Below are 15,030 nucleotides of genomic sequence, written 5' to 3'. Positions count from 1 at the left end.
GAGCAGAAGTCTTCTCGGGTCCACTCGTTTCCTAGTAACCAAGACCCAAACCACTACCAGAGTCAGTCCAGGTCCAAGCTATATTAAGTCCAATCAGTTCAGGTAGTGTCCTGCAACCATATCACCAGACAAGAATATAGATATTGGATGATTCTGCAAAACCCTGGATGATGCTCAAAAACTTTTTTTTTTACTTTTTACATCCAATGGCAACAATTTTGAAATTCTTGTTTACAGTATGGTTAAGGTATGGGAAAGATCGTAGTTTTGGTTAGTAAAAAAGCTAATGTAAATTTCTATGGAAGATTTAAAATGCCGTTAACTCTCCATGCCACATTAAAATCACAGAAAACAAAGTGAAGTGTATTGTATTTTCCAGCAGAGAGCAGCATAGACCTTCCAATACAAAATGCAAAGCACTGTCATTAGTTGTCATGTCATCACTGGAGCTGTGTGAAGTCCCCTCCTGCTTGAAACGTTCCACAATCATCCCGGTCCCCAAAATACCCTCCATCACAGGATTAAATAACTACAGGTCCGTCGCCCTGACGTCTGTAGTCATGAAGTCCTTTGAAAGACTGATGTTGACCCACCCACAGGACATCACATCCCTGCTGGACCCCCTGCAGTTTTCCTCCAGGTCAGTGGATAATGCAGTCAACCTGGGACTGCACTACATCCTGCAACACCACGACTCTCCAGGGACATACGCAAGGATCCTGTTTGTGGACTTTTGTGGACTTCATCTCTGCATTCAACACCATCATCACAGACATCCTTCACACCAAACTGTTGAGATGCCAGTGGACAGGAGAAACCCCCCAACACTGCTCACCATCACCATATCCAACAACACTGTGTCTGCTGTGGAAGCCTTCAGGTTTCTGAGATCCACAATCTCCCATGACCTAAAGTCCAACATCGACACCATCATCAAAAAGGCCCAGCAGAGGATGTACTTCCTGTGCCAGCTCAGGAAGTTTAACCTTCCTAAGGAGCTGCTGATCCAGTTCTACTCTGCAATAATCCAGTCTGTTCTCTGCACATCCATCACTGTCTGGTTTGGATTGACCACCAAACAGAACAGGAACAGTCTACTAAAATCTTAACATAAGCGCAAGCTGTAATCTGAGCATTGCAGCTGGGGGCACTATAGCATGAGACAACAAGAGAAAGCTGACCCCTTCTGTTTGGGTTCACTTCCGCTCAAAACAACCATGGCTGACCAGTTTGACAAAGCTCTAGGTGAACATTCCTATATCATGGATGTATTAAGGAGAACCGAATGCATAGGCATACTTATGACACTTTGTCACCTCTTCCTTATGACAGGAATGCAACAGAAAACGTATATACTGTGGTCATGGAAATGCTCTAATTAGCTCTATATTGCCCCCATGAGGACTGAGGTTTATTTCCTCCACCGGTACGTAACAGTGCACGTAGAATATGTTCACCAGGCGCGCGTTTGTGCCAGCTGGGCCAGGCCTGGCATTGTCATTTACATTCTTTACATTACTTGCATGGACCATGTGTGTGCCCTAAGATTCATCAGTTTGACACAAACATGACTCCAAATGAGGCAATCACAGTTTTGGTCTCTGTACAGGCATAATAGTGCCAAACCTGCCAACCTCACCTCACAACAAGACTATAAGAAGCTACGTTCCAGCATATAACCCCCACTAAAAATACAGAGTGACAACAGGGGGCGGGCTACATTATAAAATTTACACTGTTCTCCCGTTCTTACTCTGTAAGTACAGAATACTTACTCTATAAATACAGAATAACAACAGGGGGCGGGCTGGATTATGACGTTTACACTGTTCGGTATCTCCCGTTCTTACTATGTAAGTACACAAAGCCAACAAGGCATGTGGGCTGGAATAAAAGTTTTTTCTTACCAAAACAAAACATACAATTACCAAAACAAAAGTTTACCTTAAAGTGTTATTTATTTCTTTTTTATTTTTACATATTTCTATTATTGATTACTTATTTCTGTTATCTAATAATTTCGTTGATTCCTTTGTTGGTTGTTTTTTTGCTCTTCTTGTTCTTCTTGTGTTGTGGTTTTGAGGGTTTATGTATGTTATTACCTCTTTTATTTTGAAATATTCTCCTTCACTCATGTGTCTTGTAGTTTTACTTCCTGTCTTTGTTTGCATTTCCCTCCAGTTTTGATTGTCTGCCCTGTCCTGATTAGTTTCACGTGTGGCTAGCTGGCCTTCCCTCAGTGAGTATGTAGTCAGTGTGTTTCCTTCATTTAGTTGTTAAACCGTTTTTGTCTTCATCCACGTTGAGCGGTTCGGCCCTTTCCTTGTGTGATTTGTGTTTTGGATTTACAACCTTGGTTATTGGATTTTCTTGCCCGATTGTTTGATATTGGATTTTCTTTGTTTATTAGACTATCTACATGACAGTTTTGGTTTTTCATTATTTGCCTGTTCCATGGATTCTATGTATTCCTGTTTAGACTGCTCCCCTGGTTTTGTCCACTGCCTGCCTTTATCCCATGTAAGCCTTTTTTTTTACTATGAAATCATCTTGTCTGCCTCGGCTGTCTGCGTTTGGGTCCTTTCCCTGTTCCCTGCTTAACACACTGCAACATCTTGTAGTTCTTCTTTTTCTTCTGTTTTTCCTCCTCTGAAGATCTGAGTCATTAGGACAAGGAAGAAGCTGCCACCCCTCTCTTATCCACTTTTTTTCCGTAAGAAAAAATAATAATTTTACTTTTCAGATGTGATTTCCCAAACACTTCTTCAAAGTCATTATTGTATCCTTCTGCACGATTAAGTGAAGTGAACCATTAAAATCATGCCACTCAAAATGTCTTGAATATCACACAATCATGTGCTGGAGGCTTACAAGGTTCCTGTATAAACTGCTGCAGTTTGCTTCTTAATGGTGAATAGTGGCTGTGGTGAGCTTTGATTCTGGTCAATGAGAATGGATTAAATTTGACTAAATTCCCACTGTGAAATGAAGTCTCAACTCACCCTTTTGTACTTTTAACAAATATGGTTAATTACACAATTGGCATATCAGTCCTGTGAGAATGTACTTTGGTTTACACGTTCTGCTACTCTTCTTTGTGTCTTTCTTCTGTGTAGTACTCTCAATCTTTATTTCCTTAAAAGACAATGTAAAACAAAATATTTTCCTGTTATAGCGCTGTGGCAATAACTGGTGTTTTAAATATATAGTGGGGTAGCCATGGGTAGGCTAATTACTGAATACATTAGTGATGGGCAAAGCAGCTCTTTTCAGTGTACTAGAATCGTTCATTAAAAAGATTTGTTCAGTGCTTGACTGCGTAATCCCACTCACTGAACTGAAACACGGCTGAACGTTCAGTTCAGCTCGCTAGTGTTCGTAAAGGAAAAGCCAGTGAGCTGAGAATTTAGTTGGATAAAGATACCATTTGCAAAGTACTATGTACAGCACATATGTCTTGAAGTCTGGAAGTAGGACCAAATATTTTAATTTAATAAGTAGGTGTCACGAAAATATGAGAGGGAGTGATGGGGGCTTGAGCGACTCAGCAAATGAAGCTCTACCTTAAGTTCAGTCAGGAAGAGTATACTTCTGCATGCTTAAGTGTAGTTAATTTAAATACCGTTCTGCCATTCACTCCTCTTACATATGCTCAGTCATATTTTCTGCTGTTAAATCGGGATATCAGCTGTTCCATCAGCTGGTCTCATCTATCCAATTGCACAGTGACACATCTTCACTGTCAACCTGTCATCCTACTAACGTCTGTCTCATATGTCTCTCTCTGCTTTTTAGTACGTTCATTTAACAGTCGCGTGCCCCTCCACCTCCCTATCTCTGCCCAGTCTTCACAGATCCATCAGCTCATCATTCCATCAAACCTCTTCAGCCATCAGCCTCAGCAGAGTCATCAGCCACCACCAGTGTCTGCACTCCAGACACTGGGGGGGATTTATTCTGCCGCTGCTCAGGGCAGACGCCCTCCATTACCAAAATCTCCATTTAGAGTCTAAGTGCCAAAGATTCTCAAGATTAACATCTCACGTCTCTTTCAATAAACACTATCTTTACTTCATTTACTTGTGTCTCCTGATTGAATTGTCTGTCACTCAGGGCTCACGTTCATTGTGTAGTATGTTCAGTAAACATGCACCGTTCCCTCGCAGTGAAAGGATCTGAGACAATCTCAGGCTCATCCAACCGTTTTTCATATTGCAGGTTTCATCATGTATTGTAAACTGGACCGACACACAGGTTGGTTTTTATACTGGAAAAGGCCCAAAAGAGGTAAGAAAACACACACAAAGTGTAGATATAAAATATATTTGCTGACACGAAATGTGTAGTTTAGCATCTGTGTCACTGTGGCCTCATGTGTTTCAACTTCATGGTTGATATTTGCATTCCATACGAGTCGCAATTTAAATTTTATTGATATAGCGTCAGTTCATAGATGTTGTCTCATTGCACTTTTCATATAGAGCAGGTCTAGACTGTACTCTTTATATTTACCGAGACCAACAATTCCCACCATGAGCAAGCACTTGGTGACGGAGGCAAGGAAAAACAGGCAGAAACCTTGAGCATAACCTCTAGGCTTAAGGTGGGCGGCCATCTGCCACGATAGTTTTGGGGAGAGAGAGAGAGAGAAGGAAAGAGAACTTACAGTAGAACAATGCAAGTTCCACATTTAGATTTAAAATAAAAGTTACGGTAGTGGTAGTCTTATTACCATTATTATTGCTATCATTATATTAATATTACTAACAATAATTGTTGTAGCGGTTGTCGAGCAGGAACAGGGGGGTAGTGGGTGGCTTGCAATCATAGATCCAGACTCTACAGCTCCGGAGGCAGAAGTACCTGCTGAAAGCAACAGAAGAAGAAGACAGAGAGCTAAAAAGCACAAAACTACAGGAGAGAGAAGATGTCGAGTTAATAACATGCATTAATGGGATAAGAATGTGTACAGATGGAGAGGGAGAAGAGGAGAGAGGTCATAGGAAGTCTCCTGGCAGTCTAGGCCTATAGCAGCATAACTAAGGAATGGTTCAGGACTCCCCTGAGCCAGCACTAACTGAAAGCTTTATCAAAGAGGAGGCTCTGGCTCCCATTCTACTTTTGGAGACTCTAGGAACCACCACTAACCCTGCATTCTGAGAATGCAGTGTTCTGGTCGGTTAATAGGGTACTGTGAGCTCTTTAAGATACGATGGTGCCTCACCATTTTGTCAGGATACAGAAAAGACAATACCAAACTAAAACTATTAGGTAATATATTGTGTTCTACACAGTTGAATGACACCACGGGTGAGACTAGAGGAAAAATATTTTTGACAGATGGCTTGCAAATAAGAATCCACTATGTTGTAAGATGACAACAAATTGTTATAAATATTGTGAGAAACAGGGGAAATTAAATGTAGGTGGCCTACTGTACATGCTAATTCCAATTCCAATCTTTGTAAGGTTTCCCCATGTATGACAAAACAGTTCACACATGCTCTGAATATAGCATTTGAACCAGGACCTATAGATTGTATACTGTAACGACAGTAAAGGAACAGGGAAGTACTTAACAGATATTAATGATATAATCACAGGAAGGTATATAGTGCGACAGCCACTATCCCCTTAAATATATAAAAATTAAGAGTTTGGAAAATTTGGAACTCCACAAATAGTTTGCCTTAAATTACTTACGTAGAACTAAATAGCAATTTAGGAACATTAGGGTGTCATTAAGGTGTCACTTGTAGGTAATGCCACAATGAAGTCAGCCACAAAAACTGGAACACTGAGTGACTTAATCATCCTGCATAGTGATGTGTTGATGAACACCTTTTTAGTTTTTGCAAAACAGCTCCAGAATCAATACTTTTTGCACATGTTACTGACTGTATCTGACAACCCATTCCAACAAAAAACAACTTTCAACATTTCTTATCATCACTGTACACATAACTGTCGCGCTGTACAAATGATCAATTTTCATAAACAGTGTATAATTGTTCTTCATTGTTCAGCCATAGTGTATGAGTGTTGTGCATTTTGATTATTATTATTATTATTATCATTATTAGTGTGTCCCTCCAGTCTGGCTCAAGGTCTCAGGCAGAGACATGTGGACTTGATTGAGGATGGTGTTTGTGGGAGTAGCACTTCAGTCACCAGGGTGTACGACATTCTTTGTGACACCTGCATCACATCAGTAGAACCTCTCCAAAGGAGGAGAAAGATGAGGATTGGTGGAAGAAATGCTTTTGTTGTCATCGTTGAGAGCAAATTCTGCCACAAAAGAAAGGTGTAGCACTATATTCATTATTCATGCTATAAATGGTTTTTGTTTTAAACTGGTGGCTGTGTGTGTGTGCAATTAGTTTTGGGGAGTAATGACAGCATAAAGATTTAGAATTGCACTAATTAAGTTTGTCACATACATGAAAATAACTGTACTAATGAGTTTTTCATTTCATTTAGTAGAATCATGGAAGATTCAGCAGAACCTGGAGAAGAAACCGCTCATGGGTATTTGGAATGCTGGAGGTGGCAGGGGAATGTCGAAGGCTGGTACTGAAATTGGTGAAGCGACGTTCCAGAAGGCGCCTGGAAAGTACTGTGGTGAAATATGTGAACCCTGGAAGTGAAGTAATCAGTGACTGCTGGAGGACATACCACAACGTGCAGCAGAGAGGCTACATTCATTTCTAGGTGAACCACCAGCATTTCTTCTTCCATTCACAAACTGGGGCGCACCTTGAGCATGCGTTGTGTACAGACACAGGGGTAACCTATATCTAGAACAAACTCCCCGAAAACTGCAGGTCTACGGTAACTCTGTTCTTTTAAATCAAGGCTGAAGACTTTAATGTTTGCCCCTGCCTTTTATTAAATAAAATAATGTTTCATTTCATGCACTGTAACTTTTACTCGCCTGTTTTATTGTGTTTTTGTTAATAGTGTTTTTAAATATCTTTTATATTGCCCTACATTGCTTTTATGCTTTATGTAAAGCACTTTGAATTGCCTTGTTGTTGAAATGTGCTATACAGATAAACTTGCCTTGCCTAACCTTTCAGAACACTCACTGAGGAGAACTCTGCGTTTTATTGAGTGGAACTACTGGCTTGGAAAACAACATTGACATGGACCAATTGGCCGCTTACTCAACAACATTAGAAAAGGTGTACACGGTGTAATGCAAACACAATACATCTTTGTAAAAATATTGCTGTTACTGTTTGCTGTGACATGTGTTTATAGCTTAAACAATATATGTGCTGTTGTCTATGTAAAACATCTTTGTACCCTGGCTTTGATGTTAAAATGTTTGTCAGAAATAATAAGCAATTTTATTACCTTTTTTAACACTTACTCACTTTACTTAACACAGCATTAATTATGATAAGCTTGTCTGAAGCTTGTTATTAGTGGCAACTCTATTCAACACATTTGTTCCAGGAAGAAAACATGTATGCTTTAACATTATTTCCCACTGTTTGTGTAAAGCCTGGGTCCCTTGAAAGGCGCTATATATATCTAAGTTATTATTATTATTATTATTAAAAATAATACATTACGGATACATAGACGGGTAGCCAGAAACTGACAGATAGCACATGACCAAATGAAAGATGCGAACTTCCTCTAAATAGGAACAGGGACACATTGACATGTCGGCCGGGGATAGCCGGGATAATTTAAATATGGGGAAACAACATAAGAAAAGCACCTGTCATTAGTAGGCCTACACAACATCCACAAACTATAGTGCCTTCTTTGTGTTTAACACTAGCACCGCCAAGACAGTCTGTTTCGGTTTTTATAATGCAAATAACTAAAAACTACAAAAACTATAAAAACTACAAGCCTTTCAGCATTTATAGGCCTACGAATGACTGCCACCATGGTCATATAGACCGTAGTTGCCATATTATACATCCATTTTGCTGGTTTGTTTTTGTTTTATTTTCTCCATTTTTTAATTAAATATTCCATTTTTATATGCAGGATCTGAGAGAGAGAGAGAGAGAGAGAGAGAGAGAGAGAGAGAGAGAGAGAGAGAGAGAAGTCACCACTTTACACACAAGATTTATCCTACACACTTGGCTAAAACTTGGAAAGCAATGATCAGAAGATGGAGAGAGAAAGAACAAGAGAATGATATAGGAGGCTTTGGCAGTGTTTCAGGAACTGAGTGAGGGGGAGTCTGATGGTGGAGAAGTTTCAGACTTGAGTGATGTAGATTGGAGTGAAAAGGAGAGTTCAGACTCCAAGCCTTAACCCCCAGCAAAAAAAGAAAAAGTTTGTGCCAGCTGCCCCATCAGTTGGCATGTCCACTCCAGGTAGGCATTGTTATTAACTAATTTTATTCATTATTTTGTGTGGGATAGAGCATAGACGCAGCCACTTGACAAACTATATTTTGTGAATACAAGCTAGATCTTGATGCTGTAAATAGTATAGGCTATAAAGAATAAGCAACATCTAAAATTATCCTCACTAATAACGAATAAGGAATTACAGTTGAAACCAGATATTTACATACACTTCAGAAAAAAAAGACAATTTTTTTTCTTTACTGTCATACATTAAATCAGAGTAAACTTTTTCTGTTTTAGATCAATAAATATTAACATATTTTTTGCATTTGTTAAATGTCAAATCGAGTGAGGGAGTATTTTTATGTATTTTTTTTATCACTTTCATCAAAGTCAGAAGTATACATACACTAAGTTTATTGTGTCTTTAAACAAAAAGAAAACTTCAGATGACTCCTTTCTGAGCTTAAGAAGCTTCTGATAGGTTAATTGATTCCATTTGAGTTAATTGGTGGCACACCTGTGGATGCATATAAAGTCATACCTCAAACACACAGCCTCTTTCTTTGACATCATGGGAAAATCAAGAGAAATCAACCAATACAGTTAAGTAAAGTGGTGAATCATACTGAGTAGTTACTGGTAAACAGATAATTACTTCATGATTAGCTGAGTATTAGTTATGGGTTTTCACACATCTCACAAGCAGCTACTTAGGTTTTTACTGGGAATCCACAGTAAGTTCCTTAATGAGAAACCACAGACAGTGAAATGATTTTATTCATCATATTTAGAGCACATTTACATTAACACATTTACATTCACAACCACATCTCATAGTATTTAGTACTTGTGATGCTAACACAGTAAACTGATTGTATTCATTATTTACATGTTAACAAAAATATTTTCAACCTTTACAAAATAATATAAAAGAATTAAAAACATGTTTCTCTCTAATGATGGAATCATGAATGCTTATTTGAAGTAACCAAGGCCTGCACTTTCTTAGATGTTTGTCTGGATTCCTCTGTGACTTCCTGGAAAAGTCATCAATATGCTGCTGTACGAATTTTGTTAGGCTGGAAGACTGCTTTTCTCCATTTTTGGATACTGGCTCTCACCGTGGTTAGCTGGTGTCACAGCCTTAGAAATGGCATTGCAACCCTTGCATCTGACATATTTTAATAACTTTCTTTCTCATGTCTTTTGCTTTTGGCATTGTGTGCTGTTTGCTGAGACATTTTAGCCTACTTGACATTGCTGGAAAGTTTGCTGTCAGTAATCAGGCCAGCGTGTGTCTAACCTAATTTAACCCACTTATCAACTTATTAATTAACTATGGGGGCAGTTACCTTTTCACATAGGTCACATAGATACTTTTCTTCTTTAAAGAAATTAAATTATTTCAAAAATATTTTGTGTTTAGTCAGGTTTTCTATGTCTTATACAATATAAAACTATGAAACAAATGTGACAAATATGCAAAAACAGAAGAAATCAGGAAGGGGGGAAAATACTCTTTTCATGCTACTGTACCTAATCAATTAACTGATGGACGTTACAATTCAAAATATCCAAATATTTGCTAGTACGTACATGTACCACTGAGGGGAAAAATGAATGGCTATAAATGTTACAGTAAAACACTGAAAATGTCACTAATTTTGTAATGTTTTTTCCTTTTTGAGAAAAAACAAAAAAGACAAAGGATACGTTTGTCGTCATCGTCTTCATCGTTATCCACATCGTCCTCCTCCACCTCATCTTCATCAGACAAGAAGAAATACAAGATGATGAGAAAAGCCAACAAAAAAACAACATTGGCTCATTTGCCAAAAGGAGTAAGTTTTGCAGAAATGCTATTTAGGGCTGTTGAAATAATACTATGTGTGAATTCGTTATCAAAACTTTATATGCATACAAATGCCTAAAATAGCGGAAAAATAAACTAAAATAAGAAAGCAAGTACCCAAGAAGTACAACCAGATGCCCATACCTGAAGCACTCGAAACAAAGGCTCCAAGCCTTGGCCAGCCGCCTAAAGAGATACACGAGAGATAATGAAGCTATATATATATATATATATATATATATATATATATATATATATATATGTATATGTCATTTTAAATAGTAATTCCATGTAGCTACCATGCCAATGCAATTTTGAATGGAAAATGCTGTGGACAATCAGAAACAAAAATACTTTATTGATCCCCGAGGGGAAACTCTGTTGTTGGTATTCTTAATTCTGATTCTAATAATTAAATTTAAGATGAGGTGCAACCATGAGGCTCTAGGCCAGAGAGTGAGGTAGAGCATGCTGAGCATCAGGAGACATCAGACAGGTACATATGAGGGTGGTAATGACGGAGTTATATATATATATATATATATATATATATATATATATATATATATATATATATATATATATATATATATATATATTTTTTTTTTTTTAATATATATATATATACATATATATATAACTATCATTACCACCCTCATATGTACCTGTCTGATGTCTCCTGATGCTCAGCATGCTCTACCTCACTCTCTGGCCTAGAGCTTAACTTTCACTGCAAAAAGTGCACTACGACAACTGAACACTTTAGTGTAGCCAGTTGAATTTTCATGGACGTTATGCTGACAGTGGCTTGACTCAACGAATCCTGGTGAAACCCAGGAATTAGACTGGCGTAGGCTATATCTAGCTTTGTATGTAAAACTATGTACTACAATACAGAACAATTACTAAATGTCATATAGGATTTCATGAATATATTTTCTGGCCTTACCATCCCATATTTCACTATAGCTAGAAATATTTAATTTGATCACCAGGTTCTCCAATGCTCTCTGAACTGGAGCTTTTGAGGTTAGCCTCTTCAGGAAAGCACTCTCTTTAACAATATATTAAAGATGAAAGTCATTCACAATACTATGCACATATATAATATACTGTGTATTCATGTATTCATCACTGATTGTTTTTAATTATTAGCCTACTTCTACTCTTTAAAAAAAAGAAATGAAAATAGGCCTACTTCACATTAAATTAATTATGTAGGAAATTGTTGCTTGACATAATCTTTCAACTGCTGGCCTGCTGGTAGTCTGAATCCAGCTCTGCAAAGTTGTGCTCCCCTTAGCTGCCTCTCTTACAGTATCTCTCTCTCTAGGTTAGACTGCCTATATGTTAGCCAGCTAGCTAGCTAAGATTGGTTTATGTGATAGCATAATATAAGGCAATATTGCGCGACGTGATGCAAACGTTACAAACTGCGCATTGTTCGGAAACATATGTGGAGATTTTTATTCATTGGGCATCATTCGTCATTAATCATTCCCACAACTTCAAAAGACTCACCGGAGCCCTCACACAATGGTTAAAAATACCAAGTTGGGAAGCTACATTGTCACAAGACGGGCATCAGGCCGCCCCATCTGTTTCCCGCAGAAGCATGCCCATCAAAAAGTAATAAAAGTTTGGATGATATGTTGATTTCATTTAGTCTAACTTTAGCAATTATGGGCTACTCGTATTTATGCAGCCACAACAGCATAAATAAAATATTATTTTTTATTTATTTATTACTTATTTTTTTCCTCCAGAGGGCAGCTCTGCCAAAGAGGGCAAATGGGCTGTTGCGCGGGCAACTTTAGCCCACCCTTGTGCACGTCCTTGAATGTAGTGTATCTGATTAAAAAAAAAAATAAAAAAAAATAAATAAAAAAAAGATCTTTAGAGAAGATCTATCTTTAGCTAGGCTATAAAACTGCTGCTGTGACACCTAATTCCCTTATGGTACATAAGTGTTACAGATTACTTTCTGTTTCTATTTATCAAATTAAATCCAAGTAGCACAGTCACTGTTGTACCAAATATTATGTACAGTGCTGAAGCCACCTAACAAGTACTGTATGGGAAAGAAATAATACTTTGTGTTTTTTCTGTAGTGACTACATCTGAGCAGGTGATACACAGGTAAGGGTTTGTCCTGAAAACATCCAAAATAAATCTGTGTCCCATGCCTTGAAATGCCACCATGTGGATAAAACAACGATGGCTCTGACAAGCAACATTGCTGAGGTACAGTATGTGCGCTGCTTGTGAAAATGTTTTACCTATATTTTTGGTGCCACCATGCTTGCTTTTAAACTGTTATTCTAATAATACATAATTTGTAGTAGTGAATAACTTGTAAGTACTGTTTTTAATTGGAAGGGAACATGTAATGAATGCTGTTAAGTAACAATTGTGTGCATGTATGTTTTAGACTTAACTATACTACACTTCAATAATTGTGATTACAGATTGCAGCTCAAAAGATTTGTGGACTCCTGCCCTGGAGGGCACAGGGAACTGGTTTCCTGTTTTGTTCTTATTATAATTAATTTTATAACTGCATTTTGATGTTGATTGTCATGAAAATGTGTTCACCCTTGTTTCCTTAGTTAAGATAATTGAAGTTACGATATTTTAGTTGTTTTTTTATATAATACAACTTACAACATTTATATAGTATAATAGTTTATATAGTTAAGATGTTTATAAATAAAACCTTCTTTAATCATGTTCAATAATGTTTTCTCACTGTCTGTTCAAAATGTAGTTCCAGTCTGTTGTTAATGACATGTTGCATGGTGTTAGTTTGTGACATGAAAGGTAACCGAAATGAACAGCTAGTCTTGAGTCCCTTATTGTAACATCAGATGGGCATAGGTCCTGTAATATTTAACAGTGTTTACTGTGATCATTTGGTTTTACTGGGTGAACAGCACATATCTCGTTGGCTCTGTATATTTACAGAAGAAGAAGTGGTAGAGCGGGTCATCCACCAGTCGGAAGGTCTGTGTTTTGCTCCCGGCTTTCACCTGCCCACATGTCGGAGACACTGAACCAAACTGCTCCTGAGGGCTGTGCCTTCAGCGTCTGTGTGAATGATTAGTTAGTTTCTTTGGAATAATGAGCAGTTAGCACCTGCCATCAGTGAGTAAATGTGATATGTAGTGTGAAGTGCTTGGAGTGGTTGGAAGACTAGAAAGGTGCTATACAAGTACAGAGTAAGAATGGGAGAATAGCACATAGCTTGTGGTTTCTGTGTAATTAACAAATACTTTTTTTAATATAACTGCATAACTTATTGTGTAATTAAAGATACATATATATATTATTACATTACTGTATTATTAGTTTTCGTCCTCGGACAATACAAGCCTTCCATAGCTGTGCACTTGAGAGGTAAGTTTGCTTTCTACTCCAGCAGTGCTGGATAAAGATGACTGCTAGAAGCAAATTTTCAAAAGTATAGACCCATTTCACAAGTTGTTCTCATTCAAAATCATACAATGAAGTAAAAGATAAGCATAATAAAGTCTAACTTTAGCAATTATGGGCTACTCGTATTTATGCAGCCACAACAGCATAAATAAAATATTATTTTTTATTTATTTATTACTTATTTTTTTCCTCCAGAGGGCAGCTCTGCCAAAGAGGGCAAATGGGCTGTTGCGCGGGCAACTTTAGCCCACCCTGGTGCACGTCCTTGAATGTAGTGTATCTGATTAAAAATAAATAAAAAAATTAAAAAAAAGATCTTTAGAGAAGATCTATCTTTAGCTAGGCTATAAAACTGCTGCTGTGACACCTAATTCCCTTATGGTACATAAGTGTTACAGATTACTTTCTATGTTTCTATTTACCAAATTAAATCCAAGTAGCACAGTCACTGTTGTACCAAATATTATGTACAGTGCTGAAGCCACCTAACAAGTACTGTATGGGAAAGAAATAATACTTTGTGTTTTTCTGTAGTGACTACATCTGAGCAGGTGATACACAGGTAAGGGTTTGTCCTGAAAACATCCAAAATAAATCTGTGTGTCCCATGCCTTGAAATGCCACCATGTGGATAAAACAACGATGGCTCTGACAAGCATCATTGCTGAGGTACAGTATGTGCGCTGCTTGTGAAAATGTTTTACCTATATTTTTGGTGCCACCATGCTTGCTTTTAAACTGTTATTCTAATAATACATAATTTGTAGTAGTAAATAACTTGTAAGTACTGTTTTTAATTGGAAGGGAACATGTAATGAATGCTGTTAAGTAACAATTGTGTGCATGTATGTTTTAGACTTAACTATACTACACTTCAATAATTGTGATTACAGATTGCAGCTCAAAAGATTTGTGGACTCCTGCCCTGGAGGCACAGGGAACTGGTTTCCTGTTTTGTTCTTATTATAATTAATTTTATAACTGCATTTTGATGTTGATTGTCATGAAAATGTGTTCACCCTTGTTTCCTTAGTTAAGATAATTGAAGATTACGATATTTTTGTTTGTTTTTATATAATACAACTTACAACATTTATATAGTATAATAGTTTATATAGTTAAGATGTTTATAAATAAAACATTCTTTAATCATGTTCAATAATGTTTTCTCACTGTCTGTTCAAAATGTAGTTCCAGTCTGTTGTTAATGACATGTTGCATGGTGTTAGTTTGTGACATGAAAGGTAACCGAAATGAACAGCTAGTCTTGAGTCCCTTATTGTAACATCAGATGGGCATAGGTCCTGTAATATTTAACAGTGTTTACTGTGATCATTTGGTTTTACTGGGTGAACAGCACATACCTCGTTGGCTCTGTATATTTACAGAGGAAGAAGTGGTAGAGCGGGTCGTCCACCA

General features: G+C 37.5%; 1 long non-coding RNA gene across 3 annotated transcripts; it reads left to right on the top strand.

The window, feature by feature from the left end:
* The first annotated feature begins 2,164 nt into the window (after positions 1–2,164).
* Positions 2,165–7,524, top strand: LOC122863542. 3 transcript variants are annotated; one of them, XR_006375032.1, is made up of 5 exons: positions 2,165–2,520; positions 4,219–4,287; positions 6,084–6,304; positions 6,481–6,711; positions 7,080–7,524. It is a non-coding gene; the product is annotated as an uncharacterized LOC122863542 (long non-coding RNA). The 3 variants fall into 3 exon arrangements; XR_006375033.1 differs by having other exon boundaries at positions 6,484–7,524; XR_006375031.1 differs by having other exon boundaries at positions 6,481–7,524.
* Positions 7,525–15,030: the final 7,506 nt, after the last annotated feature.

The sequence above is a fragment of the Siniperca chuatsi genome, linkage group LG16 (assembly GCF_020085105.1).
Source record: "Siniperca chuatsi isolate FFG_IHB_CAS linkage group LG16, ASM2008510v1, whole genome shotgun sequence".
NCBI lineage: Eukaryota > Metazoa > Chordata > Actinopteri > Centrarchiformes > Sinipercidae > Siniperca > Siniperca chuatsi.
This window is presented reverse-complemented; position numbering and strand designations above follow the sequence as displayed.